This window comes from Rattus norvegicus, chromosome 11 (assembly GCF_036323735.1).
Source record: "Rattus norvegicus strain BN/NHsdMcwi chromosome 11, GRCr8, whole genome shotgun sequence".
Classification (NCBI taxonomy): Eukaryota; Metazoa; Chordata; class Mammalia; order Rodentia; family Muridae; genus Rattus; species Rattus norvegicus.
Genome location: NC_086029.1, coordinates 40963675 through 40987901, shown reverse-complemented (window position 1 = coordinate 40987901; position 24227 = coordinate 40963675). Strand labels below are relative to the sequence as shown.

The 24227-nt window shown below is 39.4% G+C and overlaps 1 protein-coding gene and 1 long non-coding RNA gene across 13 annotated transcripts in view; one reads left to right on the top strand and one right to left on the bottom strand.

Annotated features, from left to right (window-relative positions):
- Positions 1-24227, top strand: part of Grik1 (glutamate ionotropic receptor kainate type subunit 1) — a 400993-nt gene that overhangs the window by 69065 nt on the left and 307701 nt on the right. The gene's annotated exons all lie outside the window — the stretch shown is intronic.
- The window catches only part of LOC108352301 (uncharacterized), a 159162-nt gene that overhangs the window by 104945 nt on the left and 29990 nt on the right, over positions 1-24227 (bottom strand). The window contains exon 3 of one of the 4 annotated variants that reach the window (XR_010056039.1): positions 145-17881. The exons of the other annotated variants lie outside the window; for them this stretch is intronic. This is a non-coding gene — a long non-coding RNA (uncharacterized LOC108352301). The remainder of the gene's footprint in view (positions 1-144; positions 17882-24227) is intronic. 4 annotated transcript variants of the gene reach the window in all.

Here is a 24227-nt window from a genome sequence, read left to right as displayed (position 1 = left end):
TTGAATACAGTCAAGGCATCTGTAGAATCAAGATAATTGCTGCTTTCAGAATATGGGACAATGAGACATGAATGCATTGCTATAATTCTTGGAAAATAATATATTCTCTGTGAATTCAAAAAGAAAGAAGAGTGAGATTATTACCTTTTGCTGATTTGCTCAGCGAACGCTAGGTCTCTTTCACATACACAAACTCGTAAAAATACTCTCAGTAATCTAGGTTTTAAAAAGACACAATCAGACTGTGAGGTAGTTATTACTGAAGAAATGTTTGTGATTAAAACACTAAGCCCAAATGTCTGTCTAAAGTCTATCTAGTAGTTAACAGAAGCTAAGACATATATGTTCCTTTGCAACTGTACTTAAGAAGGAAAGAAGAAAGGAAGTAAGAAAACAGACCCTCAGAATTACCTGTCACTGATAAATCTCTGTCCATTTCTTAGAGTCATGGCAGCTTAGATTAGAGTATCCAGCCAGGATAGCCCTGTATTCTCCAAGGGAGTGAGAGACCAGGCAGATGTCCTAGCCTCTCCAAGTGAAACTGCAAACTATTCCCAAGATGGACTGGTATTAAGAGTTTTACTTGGATTAACTGAACAGGCTACAACTTGATTCAGAAACCAGACTATAATTTTTGCAGTTGGCCAAGCCACACATCCCAGTAGCCATGCACTCTAGAGGGTGAATATTCTACAATTTCTACCCAATGTACCTGATAATTTCTTTCCCGGAAGACAGCCTAAATCTGTGAAGAACTCATTATTGGATCTAAATTATGATGTGCTTTAGATAATTGATTTCTTTTTTTAAAACATACGAAGATGCAATTCCAGTTACTCTGGAGCCCGTGTTGGGAGGATTTTAATTTCAGTGCCAGCCTAGGCAATCCATTGGGTCCCTTTTTCCAAATAAAAATAAAATTGGTCTGGGGATGCAGCTCAGGGGTAGAGTACTTTCACAACAAAATCAAGAAACATGAGCATTGCCCAGACTTAGGGGGAGGGGGAACAAAGAGAGGGAGTGGAGGAAAGGGGGAGAGGGGGAGAGGGAGAAGGAGAGGGAGAGAGACAATGGAGAATGGAGAATGGAGAGTGGAAGGGTAGGCGAAAAGAGAGAAGGTAAGGTAGATACTTGGGAAGAAGCTGAAGAAATACTCATTTCCAATAGAGGATTTAAAGGAAAACATTGGCTGCAGTCTGAGAAGATGTACTAAAAACAAAGGCATCCGGGTCCAGTCCTATTGCCGGGAGTGTTAATACAACAGTGTTGCACAATCACTTGGAAGGAGACGTTCAAACCATGCCCACTTTCCAGTAAAGCTGAGTATCTTGTCATGGGATTCAAACCCCTTTGATCCCACCATATCGCTGATTGATTTAAGAGAATTGTAGCTTCTCCTTGGAAACCTGATGGAAATGATGGCATGGCAGATTGGAGAGTTTCCTTGAGGCACTTTCAAAAGCACTGACCTGTATGTAATCTGGTCCTGAGCCGCCCAGGGCAGGCAGCTGCAAAAGGAGATCAGATAAAGTGATGCCGAGGGAAAACTAAATGTAATCATGGAGGTGAATTCCTTTCCAAAGTGGGAAGAGTGTGTTGGTGAAATAAAGGGTGCTTAAAACAGACTTTTTTCTTAAATACCTGAACTGTGATACATGTGAAGTCTGACCGGAAAATGGCAAAATCAATATTGCATCTATTCTTAGTAACAGCAAAGTCGATCTGAAACGCTGATGTGGCAGTCTTTTTAAATGTCAATTGTGAATTAATGCATCTGTTATGGTTTATGATGCATGCAAGTGAGATGAACCATGGGTGATCCTTTGGCACATTCAGCTCTTGGCAACTCTAGTGTATCTGTCGTGTTCGGCCTCATACGTCTTTCTCCCGCCCTCACTTTGAGTCCCTTTGCCTCCTGCCATCTGTCCTCTGCTCTTCCCTACTCATTGGGCACTGCTGCCTCAAACACAGGTTTTCATCCACGGTCCCCATGATCAATCAGGAGCTCTGCTTTTGTCTAAGATGGAGTCCAAACTCTCTGACGTAATAGTGAAGGCTTTTCAAGATAGGACCCCAGATTCCACACAGACAGCAGTTAATAAGATCAATGTTTTCTGACACATATTCTTAGACGCTCTACTGACCAGTGATCATGTTTATTCAATGAGGAATACTATGTTGCTAACGTTTGTTGGGGATACTCACCATGTCATAAACCAAGGCCACTCTATACACCCTATATGACTTCACCCATACAACTTTACGTGGTTGTTTTATGGTCTAAGGAAGCAGCCAAGGCTCTGAAAAGATGTGGTACGTGTGCACCATGGCATGTCTGCTAAGTGTCAGCGCGAGCACTTGGAATCTGTGAGGTTTAGAACTTTGTACCTTGGAATCTAAAACCTGGAGTCATTTTATTCCTTTCTTACACAATCACAGGAAAATTTGGCGTGTCAAAATCACTTAAATAATAGGCAAGACTCTCTGTTGCTCAATTTACCTCACCATACAAACAAAATACCTTTAACATCACCTCTAAACTGCATCTCTAAGTAGTTCTTTTAAGTAAACATCACCCGTGTGACCCTGAAGGCCATGTTTATAGCTCCAACATCTTATAATTCCTTTTGATAAGGATTTAACATTTTAATTCTCTCCTTAATGACTTTGCATCATTCAAAAGTTGTTAAATTTTCTTAAATATCTTTTGTTCAAACGTCATTGCATATCCTTGAAATATTCTGCACTTCTCCTTTGTTTTAATCTTGTTGCTGACTTCTGTGTACTTTACTTTGAGACAGAATTTTGCTATGTGACCTTGAACTTGTGATCTTCCTGCCTCAGTGTCCTGAATGCTAGGGTATTAAGCTATCAGGAATACCACCATGCCCAGGTCCTTCACATTTTTTAAATCTGTCTCTTCTCTGAAGGCTTTTGGTGACTGCTTATAAACATAGGAGGTTTTTTGTAGAAATTATTTAACCCTGACCCAGGGGGTTCTATCCTGCAGTTTATCATTTAGTTCCCAGATTAAAAAAAATCACACACAACCTTTACATTTACAATAAGCCTTAAACAGCACAAGAGCTGAGCAGATACTTCAGTTATGACTTACTATGTTTCTTCTGGGTTGCTCTTAACTCCAACTGGTCAACCCTTAAGGCCATGTTTTCTTTACTCCTAACGTATAGTGGCTTTTCCTTTCTCCTCTTCACCGTCTACTTCTCCTCCTCAGGGTTCCTCTCTCCCCTAAACCCAGGGAACTTAACTCCACCTACATCTCTTCTGCCCAGCTATTGCCTGTTGGCATCTTTTGTTTACAAATCAGAAATAACCGGGGATGGAGGAGAGTCACGTAGCTAGCGTCTGCCTGCAGACTCTCTGGTCTCTTGGGCACCAGTTTAATCTGAGCATTAAAATGCTCACAAGCAGTACCAGGCCAGCCCACTACATGGTTAATTCAGCAGTTTATTCTGAAGGGATTGTGAGTAGGACCCATAGCCAAAGCAATGTCAAATGCTAATAAACGGAGTTACGAATATGCTAATTCACACAGTATAGCCATATAATATAGGCCATGTGTCAAAACTTCCTACTTCATAAAAGACAAGTCTATATCATTTACATTTGCCTTAGAAAACTGGCTTCTGATCATGGCTGCTTGTTCTCATTTGTCCCTACATGCAGATCTGTGTATACGCCAAGAGCTTTATAATTCAAGCCTTTAGGTCAGGGTTTTTATGCTTCCCAGCAGTGCATAGTCTTCTTCCTCATGCTACCACTCTACATTGGCACCTGTACCTCTATTTCTAAGCTTCCCTCAAAACCTCTTCAGAACAGAGGCCAGAATCCTTTCTGTCCATGATCCCTTCACACAATGCAAATGGAGTTTAGTTCCCTTGTCGGAAACTTGAGTGAAGATGTAACCTAGCTCGCTGGGTTTGTATAAAGATGTCAGGGGTTAATAAAGACGTTTCCAGTTGCTGTGATTGAATACCATGACCACATCAACTTATAGAAGAGGGAATTTAATAGGGCTTCTAGTTCTAGAGAATGAGGGTCCATGATGGTTAAGCAAAAGCCCGGTGGCAGGAGAAGAAAGCTGGAGGCTACTATCTTGAACTGCAAGCACAAAGCAGAGAGAGTAATCTGGCAGTGGCTTGAGTATTTAAACATTCAAAGTCTACCCCCAGTGACATACACCTTGCTATAAGATTATATACATCCTAAACACCCCATACAGCACCACCAAGTGGGAGCCAAGTGTTCGACTGCTCATAACTATGGGGGGCATTTCAAAACAGCACATTCAAACCACCACAACAGATAAAAGGAACTCAGCAGGGTGTCTCGCTATTTTGCATGCTCTATAAATTGTTGTCTCTGATGCTGGTGCCGCAAGTTGTTCACCCACTGCAACTAGGATCTTATGAACTAGTGAAACTAAGTAATTAGAACTCATTTTCTGCCCTCGGGGAGCTCGTCTCTGGGGATCCATGGTTACAGAAGATTCTGTATAAGTCAGGTGCACAACGTGGTCATTTCCACCCAGGGAGAACAAATGAGAGATCATAGGATGTTAGCCACACTGCTGAGCCTTTACCAGGGATGCAGGGCAGAACTCTGTGGGCACAGGAAAGAGAAATTGCCAAGTACCTGCATCTGTGACATAACAAAGTATACTTAAAGCTATGTGCTAGTTCTGAAGACAGAAACCTGTCCAGTGAGGAGTAGGAGGTGTGCTAGGATACCAGATGGCCCAGATACCAAAAAACATTGCATGCCTCACAGGCATTTAAAGGTGATGTCATTGAAAGTTAGGCTGATGCATAGTTTAGAGAGTAGATAAACTGATTTATATACAAGTATAAGTATGGCCCCGTTGGAGAGATTGAGAGAAAACAAGACTGGGCTGAGGGAAAGGTCAAGTGAATTATTACGAGATTCTGCACTGGCAAAAGACTGCTGAGTAGAGCGATGCAGAGAGTGTTAAGAAAGGTTGTGCACACAGTTCTAGTTTGCCGCTGGAGGTTAGTACAAGGTCCACCTATCATCAGAAGAACGTCTTCCTGCAGCAAACACAAACCTGTAACTGCCAAAAGTGCTGAGAACTCGTGATGCTAGAGTGTTTGACCCTAAATGGGGCATCTGTATCGCCCTCTAAAGGGCTCAGGAAATACCACACAGGAAGAGGGAGCAAGACTGTAAGAGTCAGAGGATGGGGAGATACCCAGCAGAAAGATGCTATAAGAACATGGCAGGGATGTTGCACTCAGGACCTCCTTGCTGCTATGATTATATGCACACTACCTGTACCACTGTGCAAGCCAACGATTCATCATAGATGAAGAAGTAACTCATTAGGGCCTGTCTGTGAGGGACACTGAGTAGTTAGGCAGTGTTGGGAGAGGAGCTATCTTTCTTTTCTTTTTTCTTTTGTTTTCTTTTCTCTTCCTTCCTTCCTTCCTTCCTTCTTTCCTTCCTTTCTTACTTTCTTTCTTATTAAGGAATGAAGCTGCTCATAAGTTGCCCCTGCTCCAGCCAATAACCTCCCACCCACGCTAATGCAAGCATTTTAATTAAATTCAGTAGGTCACACACTAATTGAAGGCATAGAAATAGGAGAGGGGCCTGTTGAAAAGAAGCATTGCAGAGGGAGGAGGAGTAGTGAGAGAGGTGAGTGGGGCATGAAAATGACTTAAATTCATCATATACATATATGAAAGGGTCAAACAATAGAAAAATTCTAAGAAGAGGCAGCAGGTCTGGTTGATTGCATGGCAATTTACTGTTTTAAAAAGGTAAATAATGAAATTGTATTTTAGCATAAAATTGTTACATTAAGATACATTCTATTTAGCTTAAAAGAAGTGTGCTAGCACTTACCTAAGTTGGCTATGATTTTAAAAGTAATTATAGTTCTGGAAAGAAACAGATGATGGTAGTATAATTTTACAATTAATATCACAGATTGAAAACCTTTTTCATGCCCTTGAGTCTAATTAAATTTCTTCGTATTTCTTTTGGAAATTTTGTATAAAATATGATAATACTTACCAGGAGAAAAATTATAATATGCATTTCTAGCAAAGAAAGAATGCATACATATCAAACATTACCTTAATGAGTCCTAAGATTATGAAGATATTGAGTACACATTTAGTAGCCCCTGATTGCTACTTTGTATAGAATCATAAGGTAAGACACAGGGTGCTCAGAAACATTTGGGTTTCATATAAACAATGAATAACTTTTAGATATGTACAGGCTGATGAAAATTCATATGGATTTTGGTGTTCTATATTACAAAAATAAATTGCAAAATATGGCAACTTAAATTTTATAGAATTCTCAAAAGTTCATACCATTTAGAACTGTAGCATAAAATTCACTAAGAACACAAAAGTAACATGAGAAAAATACTGATTTGGGAGGCAGTGGCTGGAGAGATGAGTCAGTGGTTAAGAATACTTACTGCTCCTCCAGAGGACCCGAGTTCAGTTCCCAGCACCCATGTGATGGCCCTCAAGCTACATAACTCCAGGAGGTCAGCTCTTACTCACTCTGCTGGCCACTGCAGGTACTACAAGCATGTGGCAACTGCCTGTGTGGAAAGGACACCGTAAGGAAGCTTAAAACAAACGAGTGCTTTACTACTTGTGAAGCAGTTTTATTCCTAATTATTAAAGATCTCACTGCATTTTTCTCTGATAAGCATGGCTCATTCGATGTTAAAAAAAATAAATAAAACCAGGTGTCTGTGTATTCATGTGGCCTTGTGTAATTCCATTTGACGTATAACATGGACAGCAGCTTATCATCCTGGGTACATGTGAGGAGATGTGTATGGCTTTCCAAGTCATTGTCAGACACATTCTTCTCAGAGAGTCTCTTTTTGTGGAATAAAAATACCCATCGCTAAGGATGTGCCCATCGACTCTCAGTTCTCCCCACCATCACCATCACTAGTCATGACCTCCCACTGTATCATTACAGAGCACCCCAACTCCTCCACACCGACTGTCAGTGCTAAGTCCACACATCTCAGAAGATCAATGAATACATGAGGGAGACGGGATCAGGAATATCAGGTGGAATTCCTCATTAGGCTAAGCCTGGTGCACATTTACATCCCAGTTGTAAAGCTTAGTGGTTTCTCAGGAATACCTCTGCAAATACCAGAGTAGAAACATATGTACCATAAAAACAAATATTAAGTAAATATAAAGTGTGGAAACTTCAGAGGGCTTGGCAGACAGAAAATACCTCGGGAAACAAGAAAATTGGGATAAAATATTCCAACGCTGCTTAGAGATTCCAGACTTTGCCACCAAGTACACCTCATCTTTTTTTTTTCTTTCAAGATGGTTTCTGTGTGATATCTCTGACTACATCCGCGATGACTAATATAAACCTGGTGACATTTCATAAAATGTATTGCTTAGCCTACGGGATTTTCAACTTAATTTTTTTATTAGAAGGCAAATAAGCAAGCAACACAAACACTGGTCCTTTTAACTTCTCACTGAGTAGAAATTTGTCAAAAGCTTAAGACAGTGTTACCCGGATGGGTCTCCGATGGGTTTATACACACCACGCTCCCTTCTTTAGAAGCAGAATTATTTCTCTCCCATCACTGACTCCAGATTTATTGACATCCTCGTGATTGACTAGTGAAGCTTTTGGTCACTTTCAAGTACTTTAGGAACACATCAAAAGATCCAAGAGGTTGAAAAGTCATCTCAGGTGCAGAGACAAGACACTGGGACTAATTCATTAAAAGTAACAGCTAAAGTTACACTTTTTACCCTCAGATTCCTTGTCTGTCACTGATGATGTCATAGAATAATAAATGCAAATGTAGTGACTGTCCACTGAGCCCCGGCTACTGCATGAGGCTCATGATTGGAAAGAATGAGACATCCGGAAAGCCAGACTGATTCAGGACTTGAAAGGACATGGAGATATACAAATGCTTTTCCCTCTACTTTATACATGCCTTGACGTCTGTGATAAGAAATGTCAGAACTGATTTTGAGTACTGAGCTTACGTTATTTTCAAAATGCCAGAGAGCTTATAGTTGTTGCTTTTAATGACACACCACCATCTCTGATGCCTTCACCCCTTTCTGTGTGTTCTGCGCACCGGAAGTGCCTTCCTCAATATTTTACTTCCACTGCCAGAAAGGCACACCACCTCTAAAATGGCACTTTCTAAAAATATGACCTCTGTTGTTAACTATAAAATTTAATCTTTACTGTGAACATGAAAAACAGGGCCTAACAGGTGAAACTGGAAGATAGAACATTTATCTTCTTCTTATTTTTATTTTTAATTTTCAGAGGTACTAGCAGGAAATTGGTCCCTGTATGCCCATTCAACTAAAATCAACTAAAATGAAAAAATAATGCTGTCCTAGAACTTATGCTAAACATAATGCAAGCAACCTTCTCAGTGCCTAGCAATCTACCTCCTGATTCTAAGTGACACACTGTGTATGTACCACTGCGTGCCAATACCATGATTCTTAGGCTTTATCTAGACAAGTGTTCATCGTCACACACTACAGCTATTTCTTGTGTCACAGACAATGAGGAAACTTAAACAGATTTGTGTATTAAAAATAGGAAGGTTCTCACATTACAAATAGCTACACAGTGAGCTCACTAGGTGGTAGGTATGTGTACATTTGATTTTGATAATTACCGGCACAATTTGTTTTAAAGCTACATTTGTATCCTTCAGTATCAAGTCATATATTTCTTCTCCAGTCATGGATACTATACTAGTTATTTTCATATCGCTGTGATAAGGCACTATGAAAAAGGCAAATCAAGAAAGAAAGAGTTTGGTTGGGCTTACAGTGCCAGAGAATTAGAATCCATGGTGGCAAAGCAAAAGCAGGGCAACAGGAGGCTGGAGCAGCAGCTAAGAGCTCACATCTTGATCCACAACAGGAGACAGAGAGCACACTGAGAACAGCGTCAGTCTTCTGGAACCTCGAAGATGCTCCCTATAACACACCAATAAGGCCACATCTCCTTGGTCCTTCCCAAACCAACCAGTACTGAAACATGTGAGTTTATGAGAACCATTGTTATGCAAAGTACCACAGATGCACCACTATTAATAACTGAATAACACTTTGTCACACATACCCAATTATTTATGCAGTGATTTCTCACTTATATGTCTCAAGTTGGCCATTGCCAACATCTTCTCATCCTTGCAGCCACCTGTTGCTTGATTTATCATCCTAGACTGACATTGAGATTAGGCATTCCTATCAGAATCTAGCTGAAAAGTACTCACATTTTCTTTTCAATACAAATCTGATTAAATAAGGTTTTGACTACTTTTAGGAAATCTGGGATACCAAATGCGTACAGATTCATAAAATTTGTTTTTATTTGGGAGACGAGGATCCAAAATATATAGTGAATACTGAGTAATATCTATAATTGATTACAGTTTATGTGTTTTCAGTCTGAAAATGAATATGCTTTTTGAGTGTTGTTTTAAAGCATAAATGTTTAAAGCATCATTTTGCTCATCTAAAGCACATGGGGAGCTGGGAATTATCCTTTGCGAAAGTCATCGGCATAAAAGGAAAATTCCACAGACATGAATTTGGAAGATAACTAAAGATAGACTTTGCTTTCTGTCTACTGTACATAAGGAATGAGCAAAGTGGCACCAGAGACGTTGAACTCCATACAATTCCTTGTTGTGGGGAGCATCATTTATATCATAGGAAATTGAATCCCTGGCCTTTGCCTAACAGATTCCAGTAGCATCCTCAATGTAACAGAGCAATATTATTGTTAACAATCTGCAGATGCTGTAAGGTGTTCTGTGTGAGAAAAAAAATCTCCAAAGAGTTCTAGCCCCAACTAGGTTCACAAAGCCATAGACAGTTCCATGGCTCCATCTGCTCAGAAATTACAGCCAGCACTGATCAACAGATGCTATGGAAATTCTACACCAAAGACAACGAGAAGAAACAAACAAGAAAGAAGAGCATAATACAAAAACAACGGACAAAACAGGTAAAAGCTAATGCCTCCAGAGAGACAAGATTAGATAAAGTATCCATGAGCTAACAACAGGCTTTTATTAAAAAGTAAGAGAATATGATAAGCCTCTTGGTTATTAAATTATAGTGCTTGAAATAAAACTTAATAGAGAGGCTAAAAAGGCAAAACTGGCAAAAATTTCTCAGAAAGTCAGACGAAAGGTAAATGATGGAAAATGAGTAAAAATAGGTAAATTTGTGGGTTTGATTTAAGAGGCCAAAGTTCACAGATGATAAACTTGATAAAATTGTGAAAATAATAATACATAAGAAATGTCTTACATGTAATTTTTCCAGACACAAAAATAAATCTGATTTTTAAGCAAAAATATTAAAAAATAGTGGAATCTTAGTCTCTTTAAATTTAAATTATTTGATTTATTTACATTACATTATTACATTACATTATTATCTACATTGTCCCCCTCAGTCCCCCTCACACAGTTCCTTACTCCTTTCTGCCTCCCCTTTGCCTCCAAGAAGGGACTCCCGACTCCAGACCTCCCCATTCCCTGGTTCCTCAAGTCTCTTAAGGATAAGCCTTATCTTTTCCCACTGAGGTCAAACCAGTCAGACATGATTTTAGCATTTGTGTCAAAGTTCAAGTGTTCATAAGTGTATGGGTTTACTTCTGGGTCTTCAATTCTTTTTTTTTTAAGATTTATTTATTTTATGTATATGCACATACGGTAACTGTCTTCAGACACACCAGAATTAGCCATCAGATCCCATCACAGATGGTTGTGAACCACCATGTGGTTGTTGGGAATTGAACTCAGGACCTCTGGAAGAGCAGTCAGTGCTCTTAACCGCTGAGCCATCTCTCCAGCCCTGGGTCTTCAATTCTATTCCATTGAAAAACCTGTCTGTCTCTGTACCAATACCAGGCAGGACTTTTTGTTTTGTTTTGTTTTGTTTTGTTTTGTTTTGTTTTGTTTTGTTTTTCTATCACTATTGCTTCGTAGTACAGCTTGAGACTTGAGATCAAGGATTGTGATTCCCTCATACATTCTTTTATTGCTGAGAATTGTTTGGCCTCTCCTGTTTTGTTTATTTTATCATATGAAATTGAGAATGGCTCTTTCCGTGTCTGTGAAGGGTTGTGTTGGAATTTTGATGAAGATTGCATTGAATCTGCAGATTGTTTTTTCACTATGATAATCCTGTCAATCCATGAGCATGGGAGATGTTTCCATCGTCTCCGGTCTTCTTCAATTTCTTTCCTCAGGGATTTGAAGTCCTTGCCGTACAGATCTTTCACTTGCTTGGTAAGACTTATACCGAGGTATTTGATATTATTTGTGGCTATTGTCAAGGGTACTTTCCCCTACTTTCTTTCTCATGCTGTTTAGCATTTATATAAATGAATGCTACTGACTTGTTTGAGTTTTATATCCTGCCCTTTTGCTGAAGTTGTTTATTAGCTGTAGTATTTCTCTGATGGAATTTTGGAGGTTGTTTATGTATAGTATCTTATTATCTGCAAATAGTGACACTTCAACTTCTTCCTTTCCAATTTTTATCCCCTTGATCTCCTTCTGTTATCTAATTGCTCTAGCTAAAACTTCAAGTACTATTTTGACTAGATTTGGAGAGAGTGGGCAACTTTGTCCTGATTTTAGTGGGATTGTTTCTAGTTTCTCTCCATTTAATTTGATGTTGGCTGTTGATTTGCTATATATTGCTTTTTTTACATTTAGGTATGTTGCCATGAATTCCTGATCTCTCCACGGTTTTTAATATGAAGGGCTAATGTATTTTGTTGAAGGCTTTTTCAGCACTAATGAAAAGATCATTTTTTTTCCTTGAGTTTGTTTTTATATTGTATTACGTTGATGGATTTTTGTATATTGAATGATCCCTGCATCCCTGGGATGAAGCCTACTTGATCATGGTGAATAATGGTTCTAATGTGTTCTTGGATTTCATTTGGAGAATTTTATTGAGTATTTTTGCATTATATTCATTAGTGAGATTAGTCCAAAGTTGTCTGTCCTTGTTGAGTCTTTGTGTGGTTTAGATATCAGAGTAACTCTGGCTTCATACAATGAATTAGGTAGTATTTCTTCTGCTTCTATTTTGTGGAATAGTTTGAGGAGTAATGGTATTAGTTCTTCTTTGAGGTCTGACAGAATTCTGCACAAAAACTATCTGGCCTTGGGTTTTAGTTGAAAGGTTTAAAATGCCTATTTCTATATGCTTAGTGGTTATGGGACAGTTGAGATAGCTTACCTGATCTTGATTTAACTTTGATATGTGGCATCTGTCTAGAAAAATCATCCGTTTCATCTAGATTTTCCAGTTTTGTATAGACTTTTGTAGTAGGTTCTGATAATTTTTTAAAATTTCCATGAGTTCTGTTGTATGCCTCCCTTTCATTTCTGATTTTGTTAATTTGGATACTGTCTTTGTACCCTTAAGTTAGTGAGGCTAAAGGTTTATCTGTATTGTTGACTTTCTCCAAGAGCCAGCTCTTGGTTTTGTTCATTCTTTGTATTGTTCTCTTTATTTCTATCTGGTTGATTTTAGCCCTGAGATTGACTATTTTCTGCCATGGAATCCTCTTGGGTGTGTTTGCTTCTTTTTGTTTTAGAGCTTTTCAGGTGTGTTGTTAAGTTGCTTGTACGGGATCTCTTCCATTGATTTATGAAGGCACTTAAGCTATGAATTTTCCTCTTCACGCTGATTTCATTGTGTCCCATAAGTTTAGGTCTGCTGTCTCTTCATTTTCATTGAATTCTATTGTCTTTAATTTCTTTCTTTTTTTCTTCCCTGACCAAGTTATCAATGAGCAAAGTGTTACTCAGTTTCTAGGAGTATGTGTGCTTTCTATTGTTTTTGTTGTTATTGACATCTAGCCTTAGTCCTCGGTGATTTAATAGAATGTATGGGATTATTCCAATCTATTTGTATCTGTTGAGGCTTGTTTTATGTCAATTATATGGTCAATTTTGGAGAAGGTTCTATGAGGTTCTGAGAAAAAAATTATATTCTCTTGTTTTGGGGTGAAATGTTCTGTAGATACCTGTTAAATCCATTTGGTTCATAACTTCTGTTAGTTTCACTTTTACTCTGTTTAGTTTCTGTTTCCATAATCTATCCATTGGTGAGAGTGGGGTGTTGAAGTCTCCCACTACTATTGTGTAGGGTACAATGTGTGCTTTGAGCTTAAGTAATGTTTCTTTTACAAATGTGGGCGGCCTTGCATTTGGGGCATAAATGTTCAGAATTGAGAGCTTATCCAGTGTACTATCCATACTATCTTATGTAGTGTTCTTCCCCATCTTTTTTGATAACTTTTGGTTGAAAGTCTACTTTGTTGGACATTGGAATAGCTATTTCAGCTTGTTTCTTGGGACCATTTGCTTGGAAAATTTTTTCAGCCCTTTACTCTGAAGTAGTGTCTATCTTTGTCATTGGAGTGTGTTTCTTATATGCAGCAAATGCTGTGTCTTGTTTACAATTACAGTCTGTTAGTCTGTGTTTTTTACTGAGTGATTGAGTCCATTGATCTTGAGAGATATTAACAATACATGATTGTTAATTCCTATTATTTTTGTTGCTGAAAGTGGTATGTGTGTGACTCTCTTCCTTTGGGTTTGTTGTTGACCTTTTTCCTTCTTGTGTTTTCATGAGTATAGTTACCTTCCTTGTGTTGAAGATTTCATTCCAGTATCCTCTGTACAGCTGGATTAGTAGAAAGATATTGTTTAAATTTGTTTTTGCCATGGATATATTGGTTTCTCCATCTATGATGCTTGAGAATTTTGCTGGGTATAGTATCCTGGGCTGGCATTTATGTTCTCTTAGGGTCTTCTGGGTGACATCCGTCCAGGATTTTCTGGCTTTTAGAGTCTCTGTTGAGAAGTCTGTTATAATTCTGTTAGGTCTGCCTATTATGTGATACTTGGCCTTTTTCCCTTACAGCTTTTAATATTCTTCCTTTGTTCTGTGCATTTAACATTTTTATTATAATGTGATGAGAGGATTTTCTTTTCTGGTCTAATCTATTTGTTGTTCTGCGGGCTTCTTACACATCTATGGCCATCTTTTTATTTAGGTCAGGGAAGTTTTCTTCTATGATCTTGTTGAAGATGTTTTCTGACCCTTTGAACTGGGATTCTTCACCATCATCTATTCCTATTATTCTTAGGTTTGATGTTTTCACTGTGCCCTGAATTTTCTGGAAATTTGGGATTAGGAGCTTTTTTTCTTTGACCAATGTGTCAATATTTTCTATGGTATCTTCGATGCCTGAGATTCTCTCTTCTATCTCTTGTATTCTGTTGGTGACGCTTGCATCTGTAGCTCCTGGTCTCTTTACTAAGTTGTTTATCTCCCTTTGTGTTTTCTTTATTGTTTCTATTTCTATTTTCAGTTTTTGGGCCTTTTTGTTCAATTTCCTCATTTGCTTGATTGTATTTTCCTGTATTTCTCTAAGGGAGTTCTTTATATCCTCCTTAAAGATCTCTGTCATCTTCATGAGATGGGATTTTTGGTCAGTATCTTGGTTTTCATGCATGTTAGGGTATTCTGGTCTTCTGTGGTGAGAGAACTGGGTTCTGATGGTGCCAAATTGCATTGGATTCTGTCGCTTATAATCTTGCACTTGCATCTAGCCATCTGCTTCTCTCTGGTGTTAACTGCCCTGGTGTTTCTGAGTGGAATCTGTTTCCTTGCAGACAGATAGAGCTCTGTGACCTGAGTTAGAGCTGGTCTCCTTGGAGTCAGTCAGTGTTGTTTCTGGTTACTGTGTACCTCCTGTGCTCCTGATTACTGTGGACCTCCTGGGAGACCCACAGACTGTAGAGTTTGGGTGGGTATCTGGGCACTTGTCTGGTCTGGGTGACGAAGTAGGCCAGAGGGAGATAGAGCTCAGGGCGGTGAGGCAGGGGGTATGTTCCTTGTCTGCTGGGCTGTATGGATGTTCCAGCTGCTGTGGCTATTTGGGCAGAATTCTCACCTGTTTCCTTGGTTACTGAGGATCTCCTGGGAAGCAGGAAGGCTGCAAAGTTTGGGTTGGTATCAGCCAGGCCACTGATCTCGGAATCCTAGTCTTAAATTGTTAATGTAAAGTGACATTGGCAGACTTAATTTCTATTAATTCTAATTATCAAATTGAAATGAAGACAATTCAAAAACAAAAAATAAACAAACAACAACAACAAAAACATCACTGGCACATACGATGTTAGGCTGAGGGTATCACCCAGAGGAAGACATCTTGCCCATTAGGCAACATGTAGAATAGACTGTGTGGCATATTCAGATCCATGCTTTTTTTCTTTTAGAGACGGTCTCACAATGTAGCCCAAATTTACTGCATAGCCTAGGCTGGTCCTGAACGAACAGTAACATTTCTGCCATAGTATCTCAAATGCATCACCACATTTGGGCATGATATGACCTTTCAGTCAATCAGAATTCTGAGAGATCATACCCAAGCATTTATATAAAAGCTTCCTAATTCTGGAACCTATCAAAGTTACATACAGGACTTATTCTATGCACATGTAATGAAGTCTCTGAAAATTATATGTATTTAAAACAATATTCAAACAATTTTATGGTTCGGTACTCAGAGTATGATTATTATTGCATGCTTTCTTATCTACACATACCCACATATGCATAAATATATATCCACTGTCAATAGTGAAGGCATTCAACTCAAGAAAGGCGGAATTTTACAGATCCTTATATAGTTGTCCATCATCTTTGGAACACTGCCAGCAGGCCAAATGTTAAGGCATATGTTGTCTTAAAACCCCGCACACGGCGAGCTCTTAATGTTGTGCAGGGTTTGGAGCAGTGCATCAGTATTCTATCGGCAAGCCTGGGTAGTTGCATCACAAGTATGGACACTTTACCTAGAGGGCATTTGACTGACCCTCCTTCACATGACAAGGGCTCGTTAGGAGGATATGCCTGGGAGAGGCTGCTTTTGCCTTCTGGCCTGCAGTGCTTTTCTGTTTGTTCAGTTGGTTTTTCTTACATTAAAAGGAAGACTATAAGCTGCCCTTATACAGAACAGGTGCTTCAATGTGTAGCTGATGTCGTAGTCAGTGAGGAGTTGTGGGGAAGGCCAATCATGTCATCCTCCCAGTGTTAAAAAACTGACATCTCAGGAAAGGGGAAGCAAGTGGCCCTACCTTTCCTCCTTCAAATTAGTAAGGTCAGGGGAGCTAATAAATTTGGTTTCACTGTACAAAGGTGAAAATAACTGTAGTAATATGTCCAACAACTACCGTAATCTTATAATATAATCACCCTAGAATATCTAATATTAAAATGAAATTTTCATAAAAATAATTACATAGTTTAACACAAAGGTTGAGTAAAGGAAACCTCAAAGTTATATATTCATATAAAAATAAAATGTTGAGGTTGATATTAATTGGGTATCTAAATCAGACACAGACAATATAAATTTTACATACCAAAGAAAAGTGTGTATCCTGGCATTTCTTTTTTTTTCTTTTTTTCTTTTTTCTTTTGGTTGTTGTTTTAAAATAGAATCTCCACATACTGTTCAGAAATTGAATTCAATAATTATGCAACAGTAGTAGGTATGATTTATTCTAAATAACACAATATGAGTTCAGTATCTGGGGAAATTAGTATAAACATACCACCTGTGGAAAATTCTGTGAATGCACAATCAAGATGAAGCAGAGAAAACATTTCACAAAATATAGGCTTCATTTATAACCAAACCAGGAAAATATGAATATTTTTTTATTTTTTTATTTTCCCCTCAACTGGGGACCATGCCTATCTACTGGATATGGTCTCTACAGGTTATATCTCCCTTTCATTGGGTGTTTTGATTAAAGTCATCAACCACCATTGGGTACTGGGAGCCTCTTGCTTCCCTGGAATATGGGACTCTCTAGTGGCTGTCCCTAGTTCCGCATCCCCCACTGCTACATGTTTCTATTCAATTTCCTGACAGGCTGTACTTCTCTCTGTCCCTTCCCATACCTGATCCTGCTTCCCCTTTTTTCTTCCCCCCTCCTTTCTCCCTCTCAAGTCCATCTCTCCCTCTACTTCCTGTGATGTTTTCTTTCCCATTCTATGTAGGGTTGAAGCAGCTACACTTTGGCCTTCCTTCTTCTTAAGCTCCTTATGGTTTGTGGGTTGTATCATGGGTATTCTGAGCTTTAGGGATAATATCCACTTATCAGTGAGTATATACTATGTGTGTTCTTTTGCAACTGCGTTACCTCACTCAAAATGATATTTTCTAGTTCCATCCATTTGCCTTCGAATTTCATGAAGTCATTGTTTTTGATAGCTGAATAGTCTGTATCACATTTTCTGTATGAATTCTTCTGTTGAGGGATAACTGGGTTGCTTCCAGCTTCTGGCTATTATAAATAAGGCTGCTATGAACATGGTAGAGCATGTGTCCTTGTTATATGTTGAAGCATCTTTTGTACTATGCCCAGGAGTGGTATAGCTGGGTCTTTAATTATCTTAATCTGATGGAAAGAAACATGGACAATGCATAGCTGTCATCTTTACTGAATCATGGAAATCTTAAGGCTTTTTCCTTAAATTTGAAAGCAAGAAAAAGATGTTCTCTGGCATCGTGGCTGCTCCACAAGTGGTAGGAAAATCTTTACGCAATGACAAATCACGAATATATAATACTGAAACAAAATAAACGGACGATACCAGGCTCAGAAAGGTGGAAAATAGAACCACTTCTGCCTGATGATACAAGGATCTAGGCACAGAATCCCAAGAACTATGCCAGGAAAGCGATCAGCTCATGCGATTTAAAATTTTCTCCTCTTCACCTTGTAGGAATAAGAAAAGCAATAAGAAGTATTACATTTTTAAATTACATTTCTAAAAACTGTTAGTGTTTACAACGTGCGATAATGTCAAGTTTTAATAGGTTCTCGTATATGTGTTAAACGTCCAAAATATATCTCCTCTACTTCTAAAAACTCAGTCTAGATTCTAACTGGGCTTGTACATGCTCAAGAGCTACATGTTGCTACTAGCTACCATATTGGACAATAGCAGGCATACATTTCTTTGGGACACTCTTATCTTGATTCTATAATGTATAAATATGTAAGGGGTGCATTAATTACCTTTCCTGTGGAATAGCACTAATATCTCAACTACAAATTTTGCATGGGAGTGATCAAATTATGAGAGAATTTGTCATAATGTTAGTATACTAACATTCCAAAGCCATACATGTACCCACCCTCCTAGAATCCTAAAAAACACCTTTAGCCCATTTGTGTATCTAACTTGCCTCTTAATGGTTTGAGTCGCTTTGGAGCAGAGCTCAGGTGAAGGAAGGCCTCACAGATCGAAGATGAGAGCAGAGCTGGTAGAGGAGATGTGTGCCCTCTGAGGCGAATCTCCATCTCCCTCGTTTCCTGCAGGTGGGTGTTAGTTCCGCTTTCCTCAGCCTGGGGCCAAGTATCAGCAAGAGAGCTCTAACTGCGCGCTGTTGCTTCCTGGGTTGCTGGTAGTGACAGAAGCCGCCTGTAACCGTGCCCAAGGCTCTAGAGCTGCAGCTGGAACATTTCCTGCTGTCAAAGGACTTAAACAGCCTCTTCTTTTCTTCAGAGTCCCTGTGGGATCTTGTAGATGCCAAAGCATCTCATTCAGATGCATTGCTCTGTTGACATCCTGGTCTACAGGAATGTTAGCAGTCTTGATTTCTTACTCTTTACCCTCGGCACTGACTCCATGAGGCATCTTATGAGTTCTCTTATTTTTTTTAATAATTGATGTGTGCCCCACTCTTTCCTCTATGAATGACTAGTCACACGTAGTTAATAATGGTTGCAACTTATTGACAAACCTCCGTGAGCCCTAGTGAGTACTAAGACTGTGTGGTAAGTATTCTCTGGTTTAAGTCTCCCAGCAGCCTAGCGTGTTAGGTGTTCTTGCTGCAAAGCGACTCTGAAGTCAACATGCCTGACTGAACTCTGCTAGCTGGAATAAGCAGTCACAGAATTAAAAGTCTGATCTGTCTCGTGACAGATTACACTGCACGCCGGAAAAGCACCCCGTATATTGGAAGAATGATTCATGGCACGCATTGCAGGGGAATTGGCAGAAAGGCTGGGACTCCCACTTCATAAAGTTAAACTCCAGCCCCCAAGGGCAGAAGCGCCCCCTATGTTCAAGAACTTTCATAACAGCATCTTTTCTGATTCCTCTTTTGGATGCTGGAAGGGGACTTGAGGTGTGTCTATGACTCGAAATGCATTTCCCCAACTACTAATGATCCTCAAAGCATTTTAGAATTTATTTTTGTATTACCCCCACTGGCAAATTTGGGAATTAATAGAGCTGTGGCTAAGAATCTTTTGATCCTATAGAAAAGCATGTCAAGAAGTCCTGGGTTTGACCCTTAGTGATGTCCATCTTGATAGTGCCAACTTACAGAGCATTTATTAATAGAGTAAGTCTCCCTCAAATAGAATGAGATTTTGCACCGACAAAAGGCTACCTATGAGGGCAGCCATCCTTATGATCCGCCATGCAGTGTTGTCTGTGAACTCCTTGCTTCTTTCTTGTAGCAGGACAGCCCCGGAAATTATCCCTTCAGGGTCGTTCAAGTAAACAGAAAAGCCATGATGTAGACTCCCTGGATACTCTAGAATGCTGCACTCCAGGAACCATGGGGATTTTCCTAGGAGTCAGAGGAAAGAACATGCTTTCTGGAAGTCACCTCTTACGCAAACTGTGCTAACAGTACCTAGCTGATGGTACAGTCAAGAGGCTCGAGGGAGGGGACAGAGAGCCTCCCATGGGACATGGTAACACAGAGCTATGGTAGAGAGAACATAAGACTAGCTATAACCAAATGACATAATTTGAAATAATATCACCTTTTACTGAGAGGAAAGGGAGGTACTTCTGCTGTCTGTCCCTTAGGAACACCTGTGACCTCATTGTAACCCTTACTTTCTCTGAAAATGGAAAGAAATGTATATATTATCATCACACATCACGAAGGGCCAAGGGGCCTTAAGCAGCTTTGGATTGGAATTTCTTCTAGCTAGATTTCCATAGCTGTAGCAAAATGCCTAAAATATAAATTTATAAAAAGAAAAGGTGTCCTTTGGCTTACAGTTTTGAAGGTTCTGATCCATGAATTAATTTAGATTCTTTTTTTTTTATTAACTTGAGTATTTCTTATATACATTTCAAGTGTTATTCCCTTTCCCGGTTTCTGGGCAAACATCCTCCTCCCCCCTCCCCTTCCTTATGGGTGTTCCCCTCCCCACCCTCCCCACATTGCCGCCCTCCCCCCAACAGTCTAGTTCACTGGGGGTTCAGTCTTAGCAGGACCCAGGGCTTCCCCTTCCACTGGTGCTCTTACTAGGATATTCATTGCTACCTATGAGGTCAGAGTCCAGGGTCAGTCCATGTATAGTCTTTAGGTAGTGGCTTAGTCCCTGGAAGCTCTGGTTGCTTGGCATTGTTGTTCATAAGAGGTCTCGAGCCCCTTCAAGCTCTTCCAGTTCTTTCTCTGATTCCTTCAACGGGGGTCCTATTCTCAGTTCAGTGGTTTGCAGCTGGCATTCACCTCTGTATTTGCTGTATTCTGGCTGTGTCTCTCAGGAGAGATCTACATCTGGCTCCTGTCGGTCTGCACTTCTTTGCTTCATCCATCTTGTCTAATTGGGTGGCTGTATATGTATGGGCCACATGTGGGGCAGGCTCTGAATGGGTGTTCCTTCAGTCTCTGTTTTAACCTTTGCCTCTCTATTCCCTGCCAAGGGTATTCTTGTTCCCCTTTTAAAGAAGGAGTGAAGCATTCACATTTTGATCATCCGTCTTGAGTTTCGTTTGTTCTAGGCATCTAGGGTAATTCAAGCATTTGGGCTAATAGCCACTTATCATGAGTGCATACCATGTACGTCTTTCTGTGATTGGGTTAGCTCACTCAGGAGGATATTTTCCAGTTCCAACCATTTGCCTATGAATTTCATAAAGTCATTGTTTTTGATAGCTGAGAAATATTCCATTGTGTAGATGTACCACATTTTCTGTATCCATTCCTCTGTTGAAGGGCATCTGGGTTCTTTCCAGCTTCTGGCTATTATAAATAAGGCTGCGATGAACATAGTGGAGCACGTGTCTTTTTTATATGTTGGGGCATCTTTTGGGTATATGCCCAAGAGAGGTATAGCTGGATCCTCAGGCAGTTCAATGTCCAATTTTCTGAGGAACCTCCAGACTGATTTCCAGAATGGTTGTACCAGTCTGCAACCCCACCAACAATGGAGGAGTGTTCCTCTTTCTCCGCATCCTCGCCAGCATCTGCTGTCACCTGAGTTTTTGATCTTAGCCATTCTCACTGGTGTGAGGTGAAATCTCAGGGTTGTTTTGATTTGCATTTCCCTTATGACTAAATGTTGAACATTTCTTTAGGTGTTTCTCAGCCATTCGGCATTCCTCAGCTGTGAATTCTTTGTTTAGCTCTGAACCCCATTTTTAATAGGGTTATTTGTCTCCCTGCGGTCTAACTTCTTGAGTTCTTTGTATATTTTGGATATAAGGCCTCTGTCTGTTGTAGGATTGGTAAAGATCTTTTCCCAATCTGTTGGTTGCTGTTTTGTCCTAACCACAGTGTCCTTTGCCTTACAGAAGCTTTGCAGTTTTATGAGATCCCATTTGTCGATTCTTGATCTTAGAGCATAAGATCAAGAATGTTTTGTTCAGGAAATTTTTTCCAGTGCCCATGTGTTCCAGATGCTTCCCTAGTTTTTCTTCTATTAGTTTGAGTGTGTCTGGTTTGATGTGGAGGTGCTTGATCCACTTGGACTTAAGCTTTGTACAGGGTGATAAGCATGGATCGATCTGCATTCTTCTACATGTTGACCTCCAGTTGAACCAGCATCATTTGCTGAAAATGCTATCTTTTTCCATTGGATGGTTTTGGCTCCTTTGTCAAAAATCAAGTGACCATACACGGTGTGTGGGTTCATTTCTGGGTCTTCAATTCTATTCCATTGGTCTATCTATCTGTCTCTGTACCAATACCATGCAGTTTTTATCACTATTGCTCTGTAATACTGCTTGAGTTCAGGGATAGTGATTCCCCCTGAAGTCCTTTTATTGTTGAGGATAGTTTTAGCTATCCTGGGTTTTTTGTTATTCCAGATGAATTTGCAAATTGTTCTGTCCAACTCTTTGAAGAATTGGATTGGTATTTTGATGGGGATTGCATTGAATCTGTAGATCGCTTTTGGTAAAATGGCCATTTTTACTATATTAATCCTGCCAATCCATGAGCATGGGAGATCTTTCCATCTTCTGAGGTCTTCTTCAATTTCTTTCTTCAGTGTCTTGAAGCTCTTTTTGTACAAATCTTTTACTTGCTTGGTTAAAGTCACACCGAGGTACTTTAGATTATTTGGGTCTAATATGAAGGGTGTCGTTTCCCTAATTTCTTTCTCGGCTTGTTTCTCTTTTGTGTAGAGGAAGGCTACTGATTTATTTGAGTTAATTTTATACCCAGCCACTTTGCTGAAGTTGTTTATCAGCTTTAGTAGTTCTCTGGTGGAACTTTTGGGATCACTTAAATATACTGTCATATCATCTGCAAATAGTGATATTTTGACTTCTTCTTTTCCGATCTGTATCCCCTTGACCTCCTTTTGTTGTCTGATTGCTCTGGCTAGAACTTCAAGAACTATATTGAATAAGTAGGGAGAGAGTGGGCAGCCTTGTCTAGTCCCTGATTTTAGTGGGATTGCTTCAAGTTTCTCTCCATTTAGTTTAATGTTAACAACTGGTTTGCTGTATATGGCTTTTACTATGTTTAGGTATGGGCCTTGAATTCCTATTCTTTCCAGGACTTTTATCATGAAGGGGTGTTGAATTTTGTCAAATGCTTTCTCAGCATCTAATGAAATGATCATGTGGTTTTGTTCTTTCAGTTTGTTTATATAATGGATCACGTTGATGGTTTTCCGTATATAAAACCATCCCTGCATGCCTGGGATGAAGCCTACTTGATCATGGTGGATGATTGTTTTGATGTGCTCTTGGATTCGGTTTGCCAGAATTTTATTGAGTATTTTTGCGTCGATATTCATAAGGGAAATTGGTCTGAAGTTCTCTTTCTTTGTTGGGTCTTTGTGTGGTTTAGGTATAAGAGTAATTGTGGCTTCGTAGAAGGTATTCGGTAGTGATCCATCTGTTTCAATTTTGTGGAATAGTTTGGATAATATTGGTATGAGGTCTTCTATGAAGGTCTGATAGAATTCTGCACTAAACCTGTCTGGACCTGGGCTCTTTTTGGTTGGGAGACCATTAATGACTGCTTCTATTTCCTTAGGAGTTATGGGGTTGTTTAACTGGTTTATCTGTTCCTGACTTACTTCGGTACCTGGTATCTGTCTAGGAAATTGTCCATTTCCTGCAGATTTTCAAGTTTTGTTGAATATAGGCTTTTATAGTAAGATCTGATGATTTTTTGAATTTCCTCTGAATCTGTAGTTATGTCTCCCTTTTCATTTCTGATTTTGTTAATTTGGACACACTCTCTGTGTCCTCTCGTTAGTCTGGCTAAGAGTTTATCTATCTTGTTGATTTTCTCAAAGAACCAACTTTTGGTTCTGTTGATTCTTTCTATGGTCCTTTGTGTTTCTACTTGGTTGATTTCAGCTCTGAGTTTGATTATTTCCTGCCTTCTACTCCTCCTGGGTATATTTGCTTCTTTTTTTTCTAGAGCTTTTAGGTGTGCTGTCAAGCTGCTGACATATGCTCTTTCCTGTTTCTTTCTCTAGGCACTCAGCGCTATGAATTTTCCTCTTAGCACAGCTTTCATTGTGTCCCATAAGTTTGGGTATGTTGTACCTTCATTTTCATTAAATTCTAAAAAGTTTTTAATTTCTTTCTTTATTTCTTCCTTGACCAGGTTATCGTTGAGTAGAGCATTGTTCAATTTCCACGTATATGTGGGCATTCTTCCCTTATTGTTATTGAAGACCAGTTTTAGGCTGTGGTGGTCCGATAGCACGCATGGGATTATTTCTATCTTTCTGTACCTGTTGAGGCCTGTTTTTTGACCAATTATATGGTCAATTTTGGAGAAAGTACCATGAGGAGCTGAGAAGAAGGTATATCCTTTTGCTTTAGGGTAGAATGTTCTAT